Below are 16,781 nucleotides of genomic sequence, written 5' to 3' on the forward strand. Positions count from 1 at the left end.
TAATATAATATAATATAATATAATATAATATAATATAATATAATATAATATAATATAATATAATATAATATAATATAATATAATATAATATAATATAATATAATATAATATAATATAATATAATATAATATAATATAATATAATATAATATAATATAATATAATATAATATAATATGTGTTCTGAGAATTTGGATCTCTCACCTCATCCTGGAGACCTCACAACACCACAAACTCACTTTCTTTCGATGTTTCAGCAGGCAGCCCCCCCTCAGAGGAGCTCTGGGAGCTGCACCATGGCTCAGGGAGCTCCCCATGGAGGGGCTCTGCCCTCAGTCCTGCTCCCAGGGAATCACAGAATCATGGAATGTCCTGAGCTGGGAGGGACCCCCAGGATCAGCCAGGGCAGCCCCAGCCCTGCCCAGACACCCCAACAGCCCCACCCTGGGCATCCCTGGCAGCTCCTGGAGCTCTGGCAGCCTCGGGGCCGTGCCCATTCCCTGGGGAGCCTGGGCAGTGCCAGCACCCTCTGGGGAAGAGCCTTTCCCTGGTATCCAGCCTGAGCCTCCCTGGCACAGCTCCAGCCATGCCCTGTCCCTGTCCCAGAGCAGAGATCAGAGCTGCCCTCGGGAGGAGCTGCAGCCCCTGATGAGGTCTGAGCTCAGCCTTCTCTTCTCCAGCTGGACAAACCAAGTGCCCTCAGCAATCCCCAGATTGCCCCTCCAGGCTGGCAGGACCCCACATTCTCCCCTTCCCAGCTGGGCTGGCACCCCCAGGCCCCACATGGCCCCAAGTCCCCACAGACATCACCTCTAGTGTGGCTTGCCCCATTTTTCCAAGCAGGGAGGCAGAGGCAGGAGGTGGCAGGGAGGGGACAAACTGAGGGAATCTGAGGCACAGCCAGACTCTGCTGGCAGTGGGACTCTGGGAACAGCTCCCCACCAAATGGATGCTCTGTGGGCTCCCTGTGCTTCCTTCTCTGGTTATGGCACTCTGCCTGTGCACCACCCCGTGCTGGCTTCTTGCACAGCCTGTTGTATTTTCAGGGCTCCCAGACAAAGGAAGGAATGATGACTTTGACTCCATGTTCTCAGAAGGCTCATTTATTATTTTATAATACAATATTATATAAAACAATACTATACTAAACTATACTAAAGAATACAGAAAGGATACAGGCAGAAGGCTAAAAGATAATAATGAAAACTCATGACTCCTTCCAGAGCCTGGACACAGCTTGGCCATGATTGGCCATGAAGTCAAAACAATTCACATGAAACCAATGGAACAATCACCTGTTGGTAAACAAACTCCAAACACATTCCAAAGCAGCAAAACACAGGAGAAGCAAATCAGATAATTATTGCTTTCCTTTTTCTCTGAGGCTTCTCGGTTTCCCAGGAGCAAAATCCTAGGCAAAGAGATTTTTCCAGAAAATATGACGGTGACAAGGGCCTTCTGAATTTCCCAGTCTGCAGCCTCAAGGACACCCATTCAGGACTGGAGGGACAGATCCGCAGGGAAAGTACAGCCAGAGGAGCTGGGCCATGCCCTGGAGCTCCTCCTCACCAGTGGGACTTCAGCAAAATTGTTCTGAGTGGTTCTTCAGCCTCAGAGCAGTGTGTGAGTGTTCAGGGCACACCAAGGAGCTGGGCCATGCCCTGGAGCTCCTCCTCACCAGTGGGACTTCAGCAAAATTGTTCTGAGTGGTTCTTCAGCCTCAGAGCAGTGTGTGAGTGTTCAGGGCACACCAAGGGACTTGGATCAGCAGATCCTCAGCTCTGCAGGCTGGAGGTCCCTGTCCACTTCTCCCTGGGATAACGCTGCTAAGGAGCATCTTCTGTGGCTCCTCACATGGAAACCCACAGCAGCCCAGTGCCTTGGTGCTGGGAAGGGCTTGGGTGTGGTTTCCTCCTGGCAAACCAAATCAGCACCTCCCAGTGCAGGTGGCTTTGTAAAGGCTGGAGGAGCCCTGGGCTCCAGGGAGATTAGGGATGGGTTGAGCTCTACCTGCGTGCCAGTTACAAGGGGCAAGACCCCTCAGGGGTCTTTGCTGGACCATGCCAATGACCTGACAAATGCACCCTCAAAATGAGACCCTCAATGTCCCTTCCAACCTGAGCTCTTCTGGAATCTTGTGGCTCCCCAATCCTGCTGCAGCTTTTTTATTCTCCTGACAGACTGTCACAGAGATCATGTCTTGATCTCCATGATCATCACTACATTATTATCCATCCCAGGAGGGGGGACACCCCCCCAAAAATAATCACCTAAATATTTTTTTTTAAATAAAAATGACAAAACATTTCACAGGATCTCTGCTGAGGAATGTCACAGAGGAAGAAAAACTCTTTTTGTGATCAAGAGACTGAACTTCAAAACACCCAAACTGCACATCTCCACGGGGCACCTTTCTGCAGGGTTATTAATAAGAAATAATTGTTTTAAATGCAGAAAAGCCTGTGTACTTTCTATTCACTTCCAAAAGCCCTGCATCACTTGTCCTTAATGAATAATGAAAGATGCTTTTGTATTGCTTCCCACCCATAGACTTTCAAGTGATTGTTAAGCAATAATAAATAGGGCTCTAAAGAAATCAGGGTTTGATGAAAACTTAATTCTGGACTAATAAGAGAAGCACTTGCTGCTGCACAAGTTTATAGACATTCCTGGGGCTTTGGTGGGTGGAGAATTTTGGTGAAAGCTCTGAATGTTCTAGCCCTGGGAAAATATCACTAAATGATTCTGAAATGTTGTTGTGTAGCTCCAAGGGAATTAGAATTTGGAAGGAAAGCAGGAGATGCCATGGTCACAACAGACACTTTGATGCCCTGATCACAGCCCTGATGTGATCTCACTCTGAGGGAGGATTTATCATGGAAGGCCAAACCCAAAGAGGACATTGTTCTCCAAGAAGAGAGGGAGAGCAACATCCTGTGTCAGACTGGGGAATTTGGATTTCATGGGAAACAGTGCATTCCACCAGGAAGCTGGTGTGGCTTTCAGCCCTGCCCGGGGAAAGCACATGGTGCGGGTGAAAAACTGGATCTTGGAAGGGATATTATGGAATAATGGAATGGGTTGGGTTGGAAAAGACCTTAAAGGCCATCTTATCCCACCCCCTGCCATGGCGGGGACACCTTCCACCGTCCCAGGCTGCTCCAATCCCTGTCCAGCCTGGCCTTGGGCACTGCCAGGGATCCAGAGGCAGCCACAGCTGCTCTGGGCACCCTGTGCCAGGGCCTGCTCACCCTCACAGGGGAGAATTTCTTCCTGATATCCAATCTAATCCCTGCCCTCTGTCAGCCATGAGCTGCCCAAGAAAAATTAAGATAAAAAGCCAGTTAATTGCTCCCATTTGGGTTGGTAGGTAGCAAGCTCTTGCCTCCAGCTCACAGCCAGAGACATCTTGATGCTGACAGGAGAGTTCACCTTACTGAGGGTTCTTTACCCAACCTTCAGAGGTACCTTCTGAGCCCCTCAACAGTCCCATCAGCAACCAGCACTGTGTCAGACAGTTTTGTGTAACTGATTGCTTAAATGCCACTATAATTCTGTTGGGATGAGTGGGGAAAACTTGTGGGGGATTTGCTTTGATTGATTTGTTCTGTTGCACTATCCCAGGCATGTAACAGGGATAAATTTCTTCACTGAAAATGTTGTCCAACCCCAGCACAGCTGCCCAGGAGGGTTTAAAAGCTGTGAGGATGTGGCACTTGGGGACATGGGTTAGTGGTGAGCTTGGCAGCGCCGGGATAATGGTTGGACTTGACGGCGATTGTGATTTATGCCTCTCTGATGGCTCGCTCCCGGTGCTGAGCTCCTGCCCTTCCCTAGCACGCTGTTGAGAGCAGCTGCATGAAATTATTTGCATTGATGTCACCCGGACCCCGCTGCCGTGAGCTGTGGAACCCGTGTGCCACCTCCGAGCGATGCTGTCCCTGCACGGCTCCGTGTGTGCCGGTCCCTCTAGCGCCGGGGCGCTCAGCCCGGCCTTCCCTCGCCTTTAAACAGCGGCGAAATGCCGGGCGTTAATTTCGGTCAGGAAACATCATTTTCCCAAAGGAACCGCTTCCTTCCCGGTGAGTGCCAGGAGCAGGCGGATACAGAATGGAGCAGCCGAGCTGAGCATCGCGCTGTTACCGAGAGCCCCTGGGGAAGAGCGGCCGGGCCAGAGCTCCGCGCTCGACCCGTGGCTCCGCTGCGCGCTCGGCGGGTGTGAACTTCGGCTGCGGCTCCGGTGAACCGGGGGTAGGCAAAGAGCGGTGCCGCTGCGAGCGCTGAGAGCGGCTGCTCCGCAGCTCCCGGGCCGCGGTGCAGGGCCAGGGCCGGACACCGAGAGCGGACACCGAGAGCCCCGAGCGCAGCCGAGCCCGGCCAGGGCCGCCCCGCCGCTCCCTCACGGGGACCCGCGCCCGGAGCAGCCCCGCGCGCCCGGCCCCGCCCGCGCCCGCCCTGCTCTGGACTCTTCCACCGCGCGGGCAGCGGAGCGGGAGGGAGCGGGCCGTGCGCGGCAAGCGGCGCTGCCCCAGGCCGAGCCCCGGCGGAGCGGCCTGCCCGGCACTGCCCCGTGAGGGCGGATCGGTACAGGCTGCGCCGCGGTAGCAGCGAGAGCGGGCGGTGGGCAGAGGGGTGGGCGCTCCGCGGCGCGTGGGTCCCCCCCGGCTCGGAGCCGTGGTACGGTCGGCGGGAAGGAGCCGCGGCGCGGGGCGGTGCGCGGCACTGAGCCGGCGGCTCCCGCGGGCGAAGCGGGACGGGCCGGGCCCTCCGTCCGCACGGCACCGACCTGCCCGGCACCGACTACCCGGTGAGTGCTGCCGCCCCTTTCCCCGGCTGCTGCGGGGTGCTGCTCCCACCAGCCGGAGCGTGCGGTCCGTGCTGGTAGCGCAGGCTCCCCTTGCTAGTGGCACAGTGACTTAGTGCTGCTTTATTATTTTTTTTTCCTTTTCAGTCTCCACTTTCCCTATCGGTTTTCTTGTGTATGGTTAGGTTTTTCCGCCCCTGATGCACGTCTTCCTCATTTTACGGGATGGGGAAGTGCCGCGCCTAGAAGCGGCTGCCGGGTGGGTCCGACCCCGCCGGGGCGGCGATGGCTCCGGGGCTGAGCCCTGCGCGGGTCCCGGGCGCTTGGCAGGGATGTCCGCGGTGTGACCGCACGGTCGCGGGGTACTTCGTGCCTCCTGCAGACCGGAGATGCTCGGCTGCTCTGCCAGCGGGGCCTCGGGCAGCGGGAGCGGCTTCGTAGCGAGAAAACAGGCGGAATACCGAGCCCGAGCGGCGCTGAGCCGCGCCGCTCCCCGCGGGTCCGAGCGGAGCCCTGCGGGCTCCAGCGCGCGGTGCCGGCACCGCCGGAGCTTCTCTGTCGCGATTGTGTCGGGGCTGCTGGTGTCTGTCGGGAGCTGTATGTGGGAACAGGCTCCCGGGGGAAGTGGTGGAGTCACTATCCTTGGAAATGTTAAAAATTAGCAGATGTGACACTCGGCCGTTTTAATTGGCACGGGGTGACTCGGTCAGAGGTTGGAACCTGATGATTTCTGAGGTCTTTATTAACCTTAATGATTCTGTTGATTTGAGGTGATGTGTGAAACTCCGGCTCTTGCTCCAGAGCAGCTTTGGTGAGTGTGAAACAGTCAGATCTGGCCGTGGCTTTGGCAGGGTGTCCGGCGGCTGATTCTCTTTGGACAGCAGGGACATAAACTGGACAGCAAACTGGATGTGCACCTTTATTTTCTGTCTAACTGGACAGCAAACTGGATGTGCACCTTTATTTTCTGACTGTTTTCTGACTGCTCTTCTTGTTCCTGAAGAGCAAGAGCCCACCTGCAGGAACAGCCCATCGCAGTTGTACTGCAATGCTTCAGCACAGAATCCCAGAATTACTTAGGTTGGAAAAGCCCGCTAAGATCGAGTCCAGCATTGCCAAGCCCATCACTAAACCACGTCCCCAAGTGCCACTTCTACACCTCTCTTAAATTCCTCCATGGATGGTGACTCCACCACTTCAGAGTGTATTTCTCCCGGTTTTGGCCGGGAACCAGCCCGAGCTGTGGGGCTCGGGGGCCTGCCCTCAGCGCAGCGGCTGCTCCGGCTCTGAGGAGACTGAACTCAGTGGCATCGCGGCTGGCTTGGGCTGACATTCAGGGCCAGGAGAAAAGACTCTTTTATTTCCTATTGAGGAACCTGCTGTCCTTCCCCAGCAGTAAATCCGTGTGGTGGCCGATGGCCGGGCGGGGAGGGAGGGACGGCGGTGGCACCGCGGGTCGGACCCTGCTGCCGCCCTCCCCGAGCTGGCAGGGCCAGCACCAGCCCTTGGCATTGGCCCTGGAGCTCAGTGCCCTGGCTGAACGTGTTTTCCTTGGCTGTCATCGGGCCAGCAGGGCCGGGCTGTGTCCCTGCCCCTCCGGACTGCCCCTGCTGCGGGAGGAGGGCAGAGCTCTCACACAGATGCCTCCGCTCCGGGTCTCCCTTCAGCAGCGAATTGGAGGTGCCGCTTTCCCTTTGCCCTGTCCTGTATTCTGCTGTTTGTTGAAATTTGGGCTCTCTGTGTTGTTCTAAAGCACAGGGAAGGAGCTTGGCTTCTAGGTGAGCTCAGGGATGGTAATTTTGTTCTGCTGTTTGTTGGTATTTGGGCTCTTTGCATTGTTCTAAAGGTCAGAGAGGGAGCCTGGCTTCCAGGTGAGCTCCGGGATGCTCATTTTGCCCCGTCCTTTATTCTGCTGTTTGTTGGGATTTGGGCTCTTTGCATTGTTGTAAAGGACAGGGAAGGAGCCTGGCTTCCAGGTGAGCTCTTTTTCCCTGCTGTTTGTTGGGATTTGGGCTGTTTGCACTGTTCTAAAGGACAGGGAAGGATTCTGACTGGTTTCCAAGTCAGTCCTGGGATGCTCATTTTGCCCTGTATCCTGCTGTTTGTTGGGATTTGGGCTCTTTGCATTGTTGTAAAGGACAGGGAAGGAGCCTGGCTTTCAGGTGAGCTCTGGGATGCAGGGATGGGAGCTGAGGAGCAGTTCCACAAGCAGAACCTCAGATGTGTGACCCTGACCCTGGAGCATCTTCCTGGGCTGCCGGCTCTGGCTGACAGCTTGTCACAAGGTTTATTGCTGCCGTTCCTGGAAGCCTTTCTGTGGTTTTGGCCGCGTGTGAAAGCTTCCTTGGAGAGGGGAGGGTGTTCAGACACTCCTCCAGCTCTCTGAGCTGGGGAAGATTGCTGCTGTTTCACTTCTGTCAGGCTGATGTTGGAGATGGATTTCAGGAGAACGGCAAAGCAGAAAGAGGTGTGTCTCTTAAGAGCCACTTTCTTTAGAAATGGCTGATAATAGACAGTCCGTTTGGGGAGGATGTTTTATTTAGGGATTGAAAAGAGAGGATTAAAGCTCTCGACAGAGAACAGTTTATGTGGAGTAAGTGATGGGACTTGATCATTCAGAAAAAGACTCTAACGTGTTGCCATCACCAAGACAGCTTACAGCTCTCTGTGTCCCAAATCATTCAGTGAAAACAACAAAACTCCTTTTGATTTAACTTCTTCACTGGTGGCTGCATAAGGAATTTTCAGACCTAGCAATAAATTTGTATCTGCTCAAAGAAAACAGCCTATGGGTTTAAAAATCTGTGATATGCTAAAGGTACTGTGGATTTATCCAAGGTGTTAATTGTAGGCACTGGAAGTAGCTGTGTCTGTCTCACAAAATTGCAGCTTTTCCTTCCTAGCCCCCTCCCATCAAGTTACTGGCACAGGGCTATGCTCCTGGATTTGCAGAAGCACAGAGTCACTGCTCGTAAAATTACTGAAATAAAAAAGGTTTATGCAGGGGAGAAGAAACAAGAATCAAATTTTAGGCTCAAATTGTGATTCCAAAACAAGTTGCTCATTCTTCTCACAGCTTGAGGTTTGTGATGGAAAGGTTGAAAATACCCAGCAAGAAAAACAGGCTGGGGGAAAAAAAAATCTGGAAGAAACTGAATAGAGTGAAATTCAGAATAAACTGTCATCAGAGAGTGTTTATAAACCTGCTGGAGAAAAGGAAGGGAGCAACCATTCAGATCAATAACAAGTTCTTTTTTCATAACTGTAGAGCTTTAATCATATAGTTTAAAAATATAATCCTAAATGTGTGCATTTTATACCTGTGCTGGTAGCTGGGGCTAAATCTGTAGAGTTCATGCTGATCTGGGTAATCTGAATCAAGCTGAATAGTAAAGAGGCTCTTAGGAGGATCTGAAACCCAGGAGGCATTTTTCAAACCTGAGTTATGTCACTTTTTTTAGAGGTGCCTCAGGCAATTGCATTTTAAGAAGACAAAGCTTTTGTTTTCAAGCTGGCCTAGAAAAATGCCAAGGATGAATCCAAAGTAAAGGCTTTCAGAAGTTGTCATTTGTGATTAAGTTGATTTTGCTGCTGTGCACAGAAGGCTGCTGCCTTCCCCGGCGTGCCCAGAGCTGGGGCTATTTTTATTTTTACCACCAGTCCTGGTGTACCTGTTTAATTCCAGTGAGTAACAGTGCCTGGGGGGGTCTCACCTGAAAGTGTGTATTTAATGAGAGGGTCTGCCAGCTCCATCTCCAATAGAAAATTAACTGTAGGTGCATTAGAAAAGGCAGAATTGAGGTGATACCGGGCAGGGATTGACTTAGATGGGTGTTCTGCAGAATTAACATCTGTCTGTGTCTAGTTTGGTGTTTGAGATGCTGGAAATACCAAAGCCAAGGCTGTTTCCTTTTCCAGAGGCCGGTCTGCACGCACATAGTGAATCCAAAGCTTTTCTTGGGGCTTTTGCAGCCTGAAACAATCAGGAGGAGCATCCTGGTGTTGCCAAGCTGTGGGCAAACAGAGGAGCTGCTCCTGCAGAGCCCGAGCTGGGGGAATATTGTGCAGGATGGAACAGATGATGCTGGAGCATGGATGTGGAAGAGTCTGCTGGCTGCAGTCTGGAGTGCTGTGAGCTCCCAGCGAGATGCTCCTTGGTAGAGAAAGGTGAAATCCTGAGAGTGTTGGAATGGCTGCTTGTCCTTAAATGAAAGGAGAGTCGGTTTTGTCTGAAAATGTGCTGCAGGTGCAGTGCCAGGGCTGTCTCACCTGGGCAGGAGGTGTCCCTGCAGCCCCCCTGGCCCTGGGGGCAGCAGATTCCTCAGCCCTGGCTCTGGATGCCCGGGAAGGGCTATAAGGGCAGCCTGAGTCACCCTTTTGGCTCTTGTGTAACACCCAAACAATGCTGCTTGTCCTGCTGGCCCGGGGCTGCCCAGCACCAAGGGATGTGGCACTGGATGGAGCCTCTGCAGGGGCACCTCTGAGCTGCAGCTCAGCCTGGCACCTACAATCACAATATTTGATTGTGTTTTTAAAGCAAGACTTGAGAATGTATTGCAAAGGTGTAGAGCAAGTAGTGCTGGTGATCTGAGGCAAGACTTGGCCTTTGCAGGGAAGGTCCCCAGTTGATCTCAGGGCTTCTGGACTTCTCCTTCCCCCCTGGTGCCAGAGCTGCCTGGCAGGATGTGCCCAGCAGGATGCTGAGCTCTGTTCCAGGAGCATCCCTGCGCCTGCAGCAGAATATTTCCTTTCCTAAACAGCCATAGACTTTGCCAGTGATGTTGCACAACTGGTTTTTTGGGTTGTTTTTTGTTTTTTTAATTTGCTCCTAAAGATCTGGTTTAAAATAGAAAACACAATGCCAGGTCGCTAGGGTTTGTTTCTACCAAGAGTAAGGTAAATAGATGGGCATCTCTGGGCTGTGTGTGTGAATTCAGTGACTCCCTGGTGGTATCTGCAGCATCACCTCCGTGTGGAGATGGTACCAAACAAAAGGAGCTGAGAAGTGCCAGGGCTTTATCTGATGATGCTTTTGCAAGCAGCTTACATTTCAACAAATACAGCCGCGCTGGGAATGAATGTGAACTCATTTTCAGCTTGCTACTGCCGGCAGAATGAGAATGGCCGGGTTAAAAGTGAGAGCAGGAGGAATAACTGAGGCGGTGCAGCTCCATTCCTGCTGTGTCCCACCTCCCTGGGAGGGACAACATCCTTCCCCTGCTGGCACTTTAACAGGAGACAATTTCTGCAATAGAAGATGTTGAAGGAAAGGTGGCAATGGGCACAGTTTGTGTTCATTTTAATGTGTGAATTCTTGAGGTCAGGATGGGCTGGCAAAAGGTAGACAGAGAAGGTGGTTGCAGGTCTCTCCACCAAAGCTCTTGATGTCTTTATTAGTCTAAATCTTGTGCTGCCCTTCTGTCTTTGGCAAACTTTCTTGTGGAAAAGTGTCTCGGGAGCATTAGTGAGGGAAGTTCCTTTGGAAGGGTGTGGGGAGCCTTCCCCTGGTGCTCTGCCTGCTGGCACTTAACAGGAGAATTTCTGCAAGAGAAGGTGTTGAGGAAAAGGTGGCAATGTGGAACCATTGGTGTTTATTTTAACGTGTGAACTCGTGAGTTCCGATGGGCTGGCAAAGGTCACAGTGGACAGAGGAGGTGGGCAGGTCCCCCCCCCCACCAAAGCTCTTGATGTCTTTATTAGTCTAAATCTTGTGCTGTCCTTCTGTCTTTGGCAAACTTTCTTGTGGAAAAGTGTCTCGGGAGCATTAGTCAGGGAAGGAGTTCCTTTGGAAGGGTGTGGGGAGCCTTCCCCTGGTGCTCTGCCTGCTGGCACTTAACAGGAGACGATTTCTGCACGAGGTGTTGAGAATGTGGCAATTGACACTGTTTTGGAACCATTAGTGTTCATTTTAATGTGTGAATTCCTGAGTTCGGCCTAGGCTGGCATAGGTCACAGTGGGCAGAGAACGTGGTTGTAGGTCTCCCCATCAAAGCTCTTGCTGTCTTGGTTAGTCTAAATCTCGTGCTGCCCTTCTGTCTTTAGCAGACTTTCTTTTGGAAAAGTGTCTTGGGAGCATTAGTGAGGGAAGGAGTTCCTTTGGGAGGATGTGGGGAGCCCTGGCTGTGCCAGCTCTGCCCAGGGCAGCTGTGCTTTCAGTGCCCTCAGTGCCCACGGCTGCCTTTCACCTGCCCTCCAGTGACACCCTCCCCTTGCCAGGCCTTCAGGGTGACTCTTCTGGCCCAGCCTGTGGCCCCTGTGTAGAAAACTGCAGGTGCTCAGACATAATTCTTTTTCAAACCTAGCAAAAATCTGGGTGTTTGCTGCGGGACAGCCCTTGCAGAGCTGGTGGTGCTGCCTGGCCTGAGCTGTGCTCCTGCTGAGGGGCAGCACTGGAGGGGTTTGGTGGCTCAGCAGCTCCTGGTTCCCGTCCCTGGGGCTGTGCCTGCTGGAAAACAGGGATTTTTGTTGGTGCTGCAGCAGTCTGCAATGCTTGGAGCTCTTACAGCTCCTGAAGCTCCTTCTGGAGTTGGTAAAAGCTGTAAGCATGGCAGAAATCCTCTTGAGCTCTTCTAGTAATTTAAACTTACTGTTTTTATTTATAATTTTTTAACTTCTGCTCCAAAGAGTGCAGCTCTTACATTCACACATTTCAACAGGCCAATAAAACCTCACCTCTGTGATGACTCTGAGAGAATCCCAGAATGGTTTGGGTTGGAAGGGACCCTAAAGCCCATCCAGGGAGGGAAGGCAGGGATGTTCACAGGGGTTCTTGGATGAGGGAAGAGGTGAGGATCTGACTGCATGTTTCAGAAGGCTGATTTATTATTTTATGATATATATTACATTAAAATTGTACTAAAAGAATAGAAAAAAGGATTTCATCAGAAAGATGAACAGAATAGTAAATAAATAATAACAGAATAATAAATAAATAATAAGAATAGAATAGGAAGGAATGATAATAAACGTTTGTGGCTCAGCTCTCTGTTGCAGCCAGCTGACTGTGATTGGTCACTAATTAGAAACAACCAACATGGGCCAATCACAGATCCACCTGTTGCATTCTGCAGCAGCAGATAATCAATGTTTACATTTTGTTCCTGAGGCCTCCCAGCTTCTCAAGAAGAAAAATACCAAGAAAAGGATTTTTCATAGAAGATGTTTGCCACACAGGGACACCTGCCACCATCCCAGGGTGCTCCAAGCTCCGTCCAGCCTGGCCTTGGGCACTGCCAGGGATCCAGGGGCAGCCACAGCTGCTCTGGGCACCCTGTGCCAGGGCTTCAGCATCATCACAGGGAACAGTTCCTCATTCCCAATATCCCATCCATCCCTGCCCTCTGGCAGTAGGAAGCCATTCCCTGTGTCCTGTCCCTCCATCCCTTGCCCAAAGTCAAGGATCTGGCTATGAATTTTCAGTTCAAGATGAAAAATCCTTGGTGCAGCTGCAGCCCTGCATCCAGTGTCCATCCTGCCCCCTCTGGTGGCACCCTCAGGGCACAGGTGAGGGTGAGGAGAAAAACCCCTTGGGAATTTCGCCTGGCAGGAAAGCTGTGCAGGTAATTCTGCACGTCCCAGGTGGGGTTTGGGTGTTTTCCTGTTCATGAGGAGATGTTTTCCAGTGCTTCCCTGCAGCTGGGCTCCCCAGCCATTTGACTGCAGCACAAACAGCATTTCCATGGGAATAATGCCGAGCTTGCTGATGCCTTCTGTGAGCACAGCCACACCTCGTGGCAGGAGACAGGCAGGGAGGGCTTAGATGATTTAATTAAACTTGTTGTGAGGAAGAAATTAAATTTGGTCTCTTGCCCTGCTCGTATTACGAGGGGGAGAGCGCAGCCTCTCTGAACTGAGCCATTCCTTGCCTTCTGTTTGCCTTGGAAAAAAAGCAATTTCTCTGTCAGCTTTTAGCCTGGCTCCTGGGCCCCAATTGCTTGTTTATCTTCAGCAGCTCCCCAAATGGCTTTGAAGATGGCCTTAAACATTGATCATCTCTTCCAGTCCTTCATCTTTGTTCTGCCAGCAGACATTAGGAAAGATATTTTAAATTACCTTTCCCCCCCAAATGAACGGGCTATGTGTATGGGCTGGGAGAATTAAAGCTCTTTCAGCCAAAGTATAAATCAGCTGCTCCCATGTTTTTGCCCAGTTCTCCTGGATTCATCTTCCAGCCCAGCCTGCAGAGCAGCAGGGATTCCAGGGAAGATAAAAGCCAAAGTGCAACCTAATTTCAAGGCAGTGTTGTGTTTGAAGAGCAGGATCCTGTTTAAAAATGACTTTTTCTCCCCTTATTGCAGCACTGGGATCTTTCTCCTTGCTGCTCCCTAGGGAAGGGCTGGGGGGCTCCGTGGGGTGATGCTGTTCAGACAATGGGGTGCAGAGCTGAGGTGATGCCTGACACTGGCAACTGCTGGCAGGGAAGTTTGGAAAAGCAACTTTTGGATCTCTTCCTTTGCCATTTGAGCACTGAGATCTGGGAAAAAAAAAAAAAAAAAAAAAAAGAAGGACTGGCTAACAGCAGAACATTTATTCTGTGTCAAACAGGCAGCAGACAGCAGAGGTGGTTAATTCAGCATGGAAAAGCCCAGAGCTACAGCTGAACAGGCAGGAAGGTTTAATCAATCATTTGGAGCAGGTTTCTGGTGCTCCTTTATGCAGACCCAGTTTTTTGTGGTGTTGTTAACATTTAATTGGTACCATGTCACACCAGCCTCCCTCCCAGGCAGAGCTGGAAGGGAGCGGGTTGTTTACATGCACAATCCCCTTAATTCCTGGTGAGAGGACGTCCTGCAGGGCTTGGGCTGAGGAGCTGGGCTCAGTGAAGGGGCTGCAGCAGCCTGAGCTCTGTGTGGGGTTGTGATCCAGGCTGGTGTCTGCATTTATTGCTTTTATCATCATTTATCATATCACAGAGTCAGAGACTGGTCTGGGTTGGAAGGGACCTTAAGGGTCATCTCATTCCAGTCTACTCCTGCAGTTCAATTTGCAGATTCCATGTCCCCATCCCCTTCTGTGTGCTGATGCTCTCTGCCTTTTCAACCCCTGGTTTGCAAGAGGGGGGAAAAGCAGTGTGACCTCAGAGTTAATAGATTTTAGCCTTCTATGTAGCATCAACATCTACATTTTGTACTTTGTTGTGAGGCACTGGTGCAGGGGGTTCTGGCTCAGTGAGTCAGAGGCTTTTACCCACTCAGTGATGTGAGTAATTCATGGCTTGCCCCAAGTCTGCACAGCTGGGCTGCCAAACTGCAGCGTGTTGGGGAGTAAATATTGCATGTTTACACACAGCCTTTTCTCTCCAAGTCCCCAAAAAGAGGATGAGCCACTTTAACAGGCTGCTCAGGCTGGGTGGGTGCCATATCCTGGGGCAAAATGCAGTTGGGCAAAGCAGACCAGCAATCTTATAAATACAGTAAATTTTAAATTCTTTCCTGGGTTGTAACAGGAGGGGAGCATTCCTGAGCATCTCCACAATCTGCAGTAATGTGACAGTGATGTGAGAGAGAAAGCTTTGTGCAGTGATGGGAAACAGCCTTTAGATCCACTGAGTTTTTGTTAAAATAAAGTGGTTTTGGAAGTAGGTGCCCTCAGCCCATGCTGGAATTGTTTTCCCTGTTAGTACCAGACAGGCTGATGCTGCTGAGGTGCAGGCAGCCAGGACTTGTGCTGCCAGTGACTGCTTTATACATTTCCAGGTTAAATCAGGCAATAAGTTTGGATTTTATTTTTTTTTTCCTTACCCTGAAGCTTGTCAACTTATTTTACTCTGTGTCACAGTCTTGAGCAAGAGGAATCTCCATAGCAAATAGACCAGCTGATAAAATTGATGCAAACCAATTAATTTATTTTGTTAGAATTTTGAAATACCCTGAGCTGGAAGGGACCAACAAGGATTGAGTCCAACTCCTGGACACTCCAGCTATCCCACCCTGTGCCTGAGAGCATTGTCCAAGTGTCCCTTTGGTGCTGTGATCACTCCTTGAATTCTTGTTCATCCCTCAAATTTTGCTTGCTCAAAGTTACCTAGTGAGAATAAAGACAACCAGGAGGTATTGATGGACTTCCCACCCTCTAGATTTGCTTTGTACTCCCACCCCCCAAAAAATATTTAACCAAATCTGAGCAGTCTGTAGGATTGGTATCCAGTGCTGCCATTTGCCCTTGCCAGCAGGGAGGTAAATGAAGCTCTGGCCTCGATGCTCTAAATATAAAGCAGGTAGGAGGGCATGTGACATGGGCTGACCTTGGGCAGCAGAGCAGGGCTGGGAGCACAGCCAGGCCCAGCTCCCAGCCCCTCTCTGGGACGTTCCTGTGCTGCTCTGGTGTCCCCCAGACCCTGCAGGTCCCTGACCAGCCCCAGCCAGGGGCAGGTGCTCCATCCCAGGCTGCTGCTCCTGCCCATTGCCACCCCGTGCCTGGGGCTTTGCCCTGGCACAGCTGATCTCCTGGGGCTTTGCCCTGGCACAGCTGATGCTCTCTGAGGGACTGGACTCTGGGCAATGCCTGGCATGTGGGATTTCACTCATAGCTGCTGTTTTTGCCAGGCTTGGTGTTGGGTTGAGGAGCTGGCCCTGCTCTGAGCAGCCTCCTTGGCCAGTCTGCCCTCAGCACCTGTTTGCTATTGCTGCATCAACTGATTTCTGACCTTTTTTGTCTCAGGGTTAAACTCTGAGAGGTAACAGACACCTGAAATTACAGAATCACTGAGGCTGGAAAAGACCTCTAAGACCATGGAGTGTAACTGTTAACCCAGCACTGTGTCTGCCTCTAACCCACGTCCCCAGGTGCCACATCCACATGGTTTCTGAACACTTCCAGTGACTGAGCCACTGCTCCAATGCCTGACCACTCTTTAGCAAAGATATTTTCCCTGATATCCAATCTAAACTTCCCCTGGCACAGCTTCAGGCTGTTTCCTCCTCTTGCTTGTTCCCTGAGAGAAGAGCCTGATCTCACCCTCTCCTAATGGGCTTGGACTTGGCCAGGTCACCTGCAGGAGTGTGCAGCTCATCTCAGGTGAGGAGGTTTTGCAGCATTGCTGTGGTTGTGCCCTGATGCAGCAGCCCCAGGGCTCTGTCCCTGTGCTGGTGCCATGAATGATCCTGTGAGGATCCCTGATGGATGGATGGATGGATGGATGGATGGATGGCAATCCTTCACACTCCTGCCCAAGCTTACAGGGCTGCCAGTCCTGGGAGTAAAAGCTGAGTCCCAGTTTTGGAAATCACAGAATCCTACAGTGGTTTGGGTGTGACGGTGTTCACAGGGGTTCTTGGATGAGGGAAGAGACCAGGATCTGACTCCATGTTTCAGAAGGCTGATTTATTATTTTATGATATATATTATATTAAAACTATACTAAAAGAATAGAAGAAAGGATTTCATCAGACGGCTGGCTAAGAATAGAATAGGAAGGAATGATAACAAAGGTTTGTGGCTTGGACTCTCTGTCGCAGCCAGCTGGGCTATGATTGGCCATTAATTACAAACATCCAACATGGGCCAATCACAGATGCACCTGTTGCATTCCACAGCCGCATATAATCAATGTTTACATTTTGTTCCTGAGGCCTCTGAGCTTCTCAGGAGGAAAAATCCTAAGGAAAGGATTTTCCATAAAAGATGTCTGTACAGTTTGGGTTGGAGGGATCTTAATGAACATCCCTTTCTACTCCCTGCCATGGACAGGGACACCTTCCACTATCCCAGCTTGCTCCAATCCCTGTCCAGCCTGGCCTTGAACACTTTCAGGGATGGGCAATCCTGTCAAATGTATTTAAACAAAAAGAGATGGACGTGCTGCTCCTGAATTCCCAGCAGAATCCTGGTGCAGCACTCCTGTGCACAGCTGCCTTTTGTTCCTGCACGTTCCCAGGCAAAGCAGGTGGTGTTGAATTTTTTTCTGCATTAAAAAAAAAAAAATCTGTGGCGTGCTGTGCGAGGCTACTCACATCTGTGCACTCTATGTAGGTCAGATGT

General features: G+C 51.0%; 1 protein-coding gene across 4 annotated transcripts in view; it reads left to right on the top strand.

Annotated features, from left to right (window-relative positions):
* Nucleotides 1-3,975: 3,975 nt before the first annotated feature.
* RALY (RALY heterogeneous nuclear ribonucleoprotein) overlaps nucleotides 3,976-16,781 on the top strand; it is a 136,152-nt gene continuing 123,346 nt past the window's right edge. Inside the window, exon 1 of one of the 4 annotated variants that reach the window (XM_059481016.1) lies at nucleotides 3,976-4,080. The gene's annotated coding sequence lies outside the window, so the exon portion shown is untranslated. Of the gene's footprint in view, nucleotides 4,081-4,727; nucleotides 4,806-6,553; nucleotides 6,581-16,781 lie in introns of those variants that run through there. The other 3 variants (XM_059481015.1, XM_059481014.1, XM_059481017.1) reach the window with 3 other exon arrangements.

Source organism: Ammospiza nelsoni, chromosome 12, assembly GCF_027579445.1.
Source record: "Ammospiza nelsoni isolate bAmmNel1 chromosome 12, bAmmNel1.pri, whole genome shotgun sequence".
NCBI lineage: Eukaryota > Metazoa > Chordata > Aves > Passeriformes > Passerellidae > Ammospiza > Ammospiza nelsoni.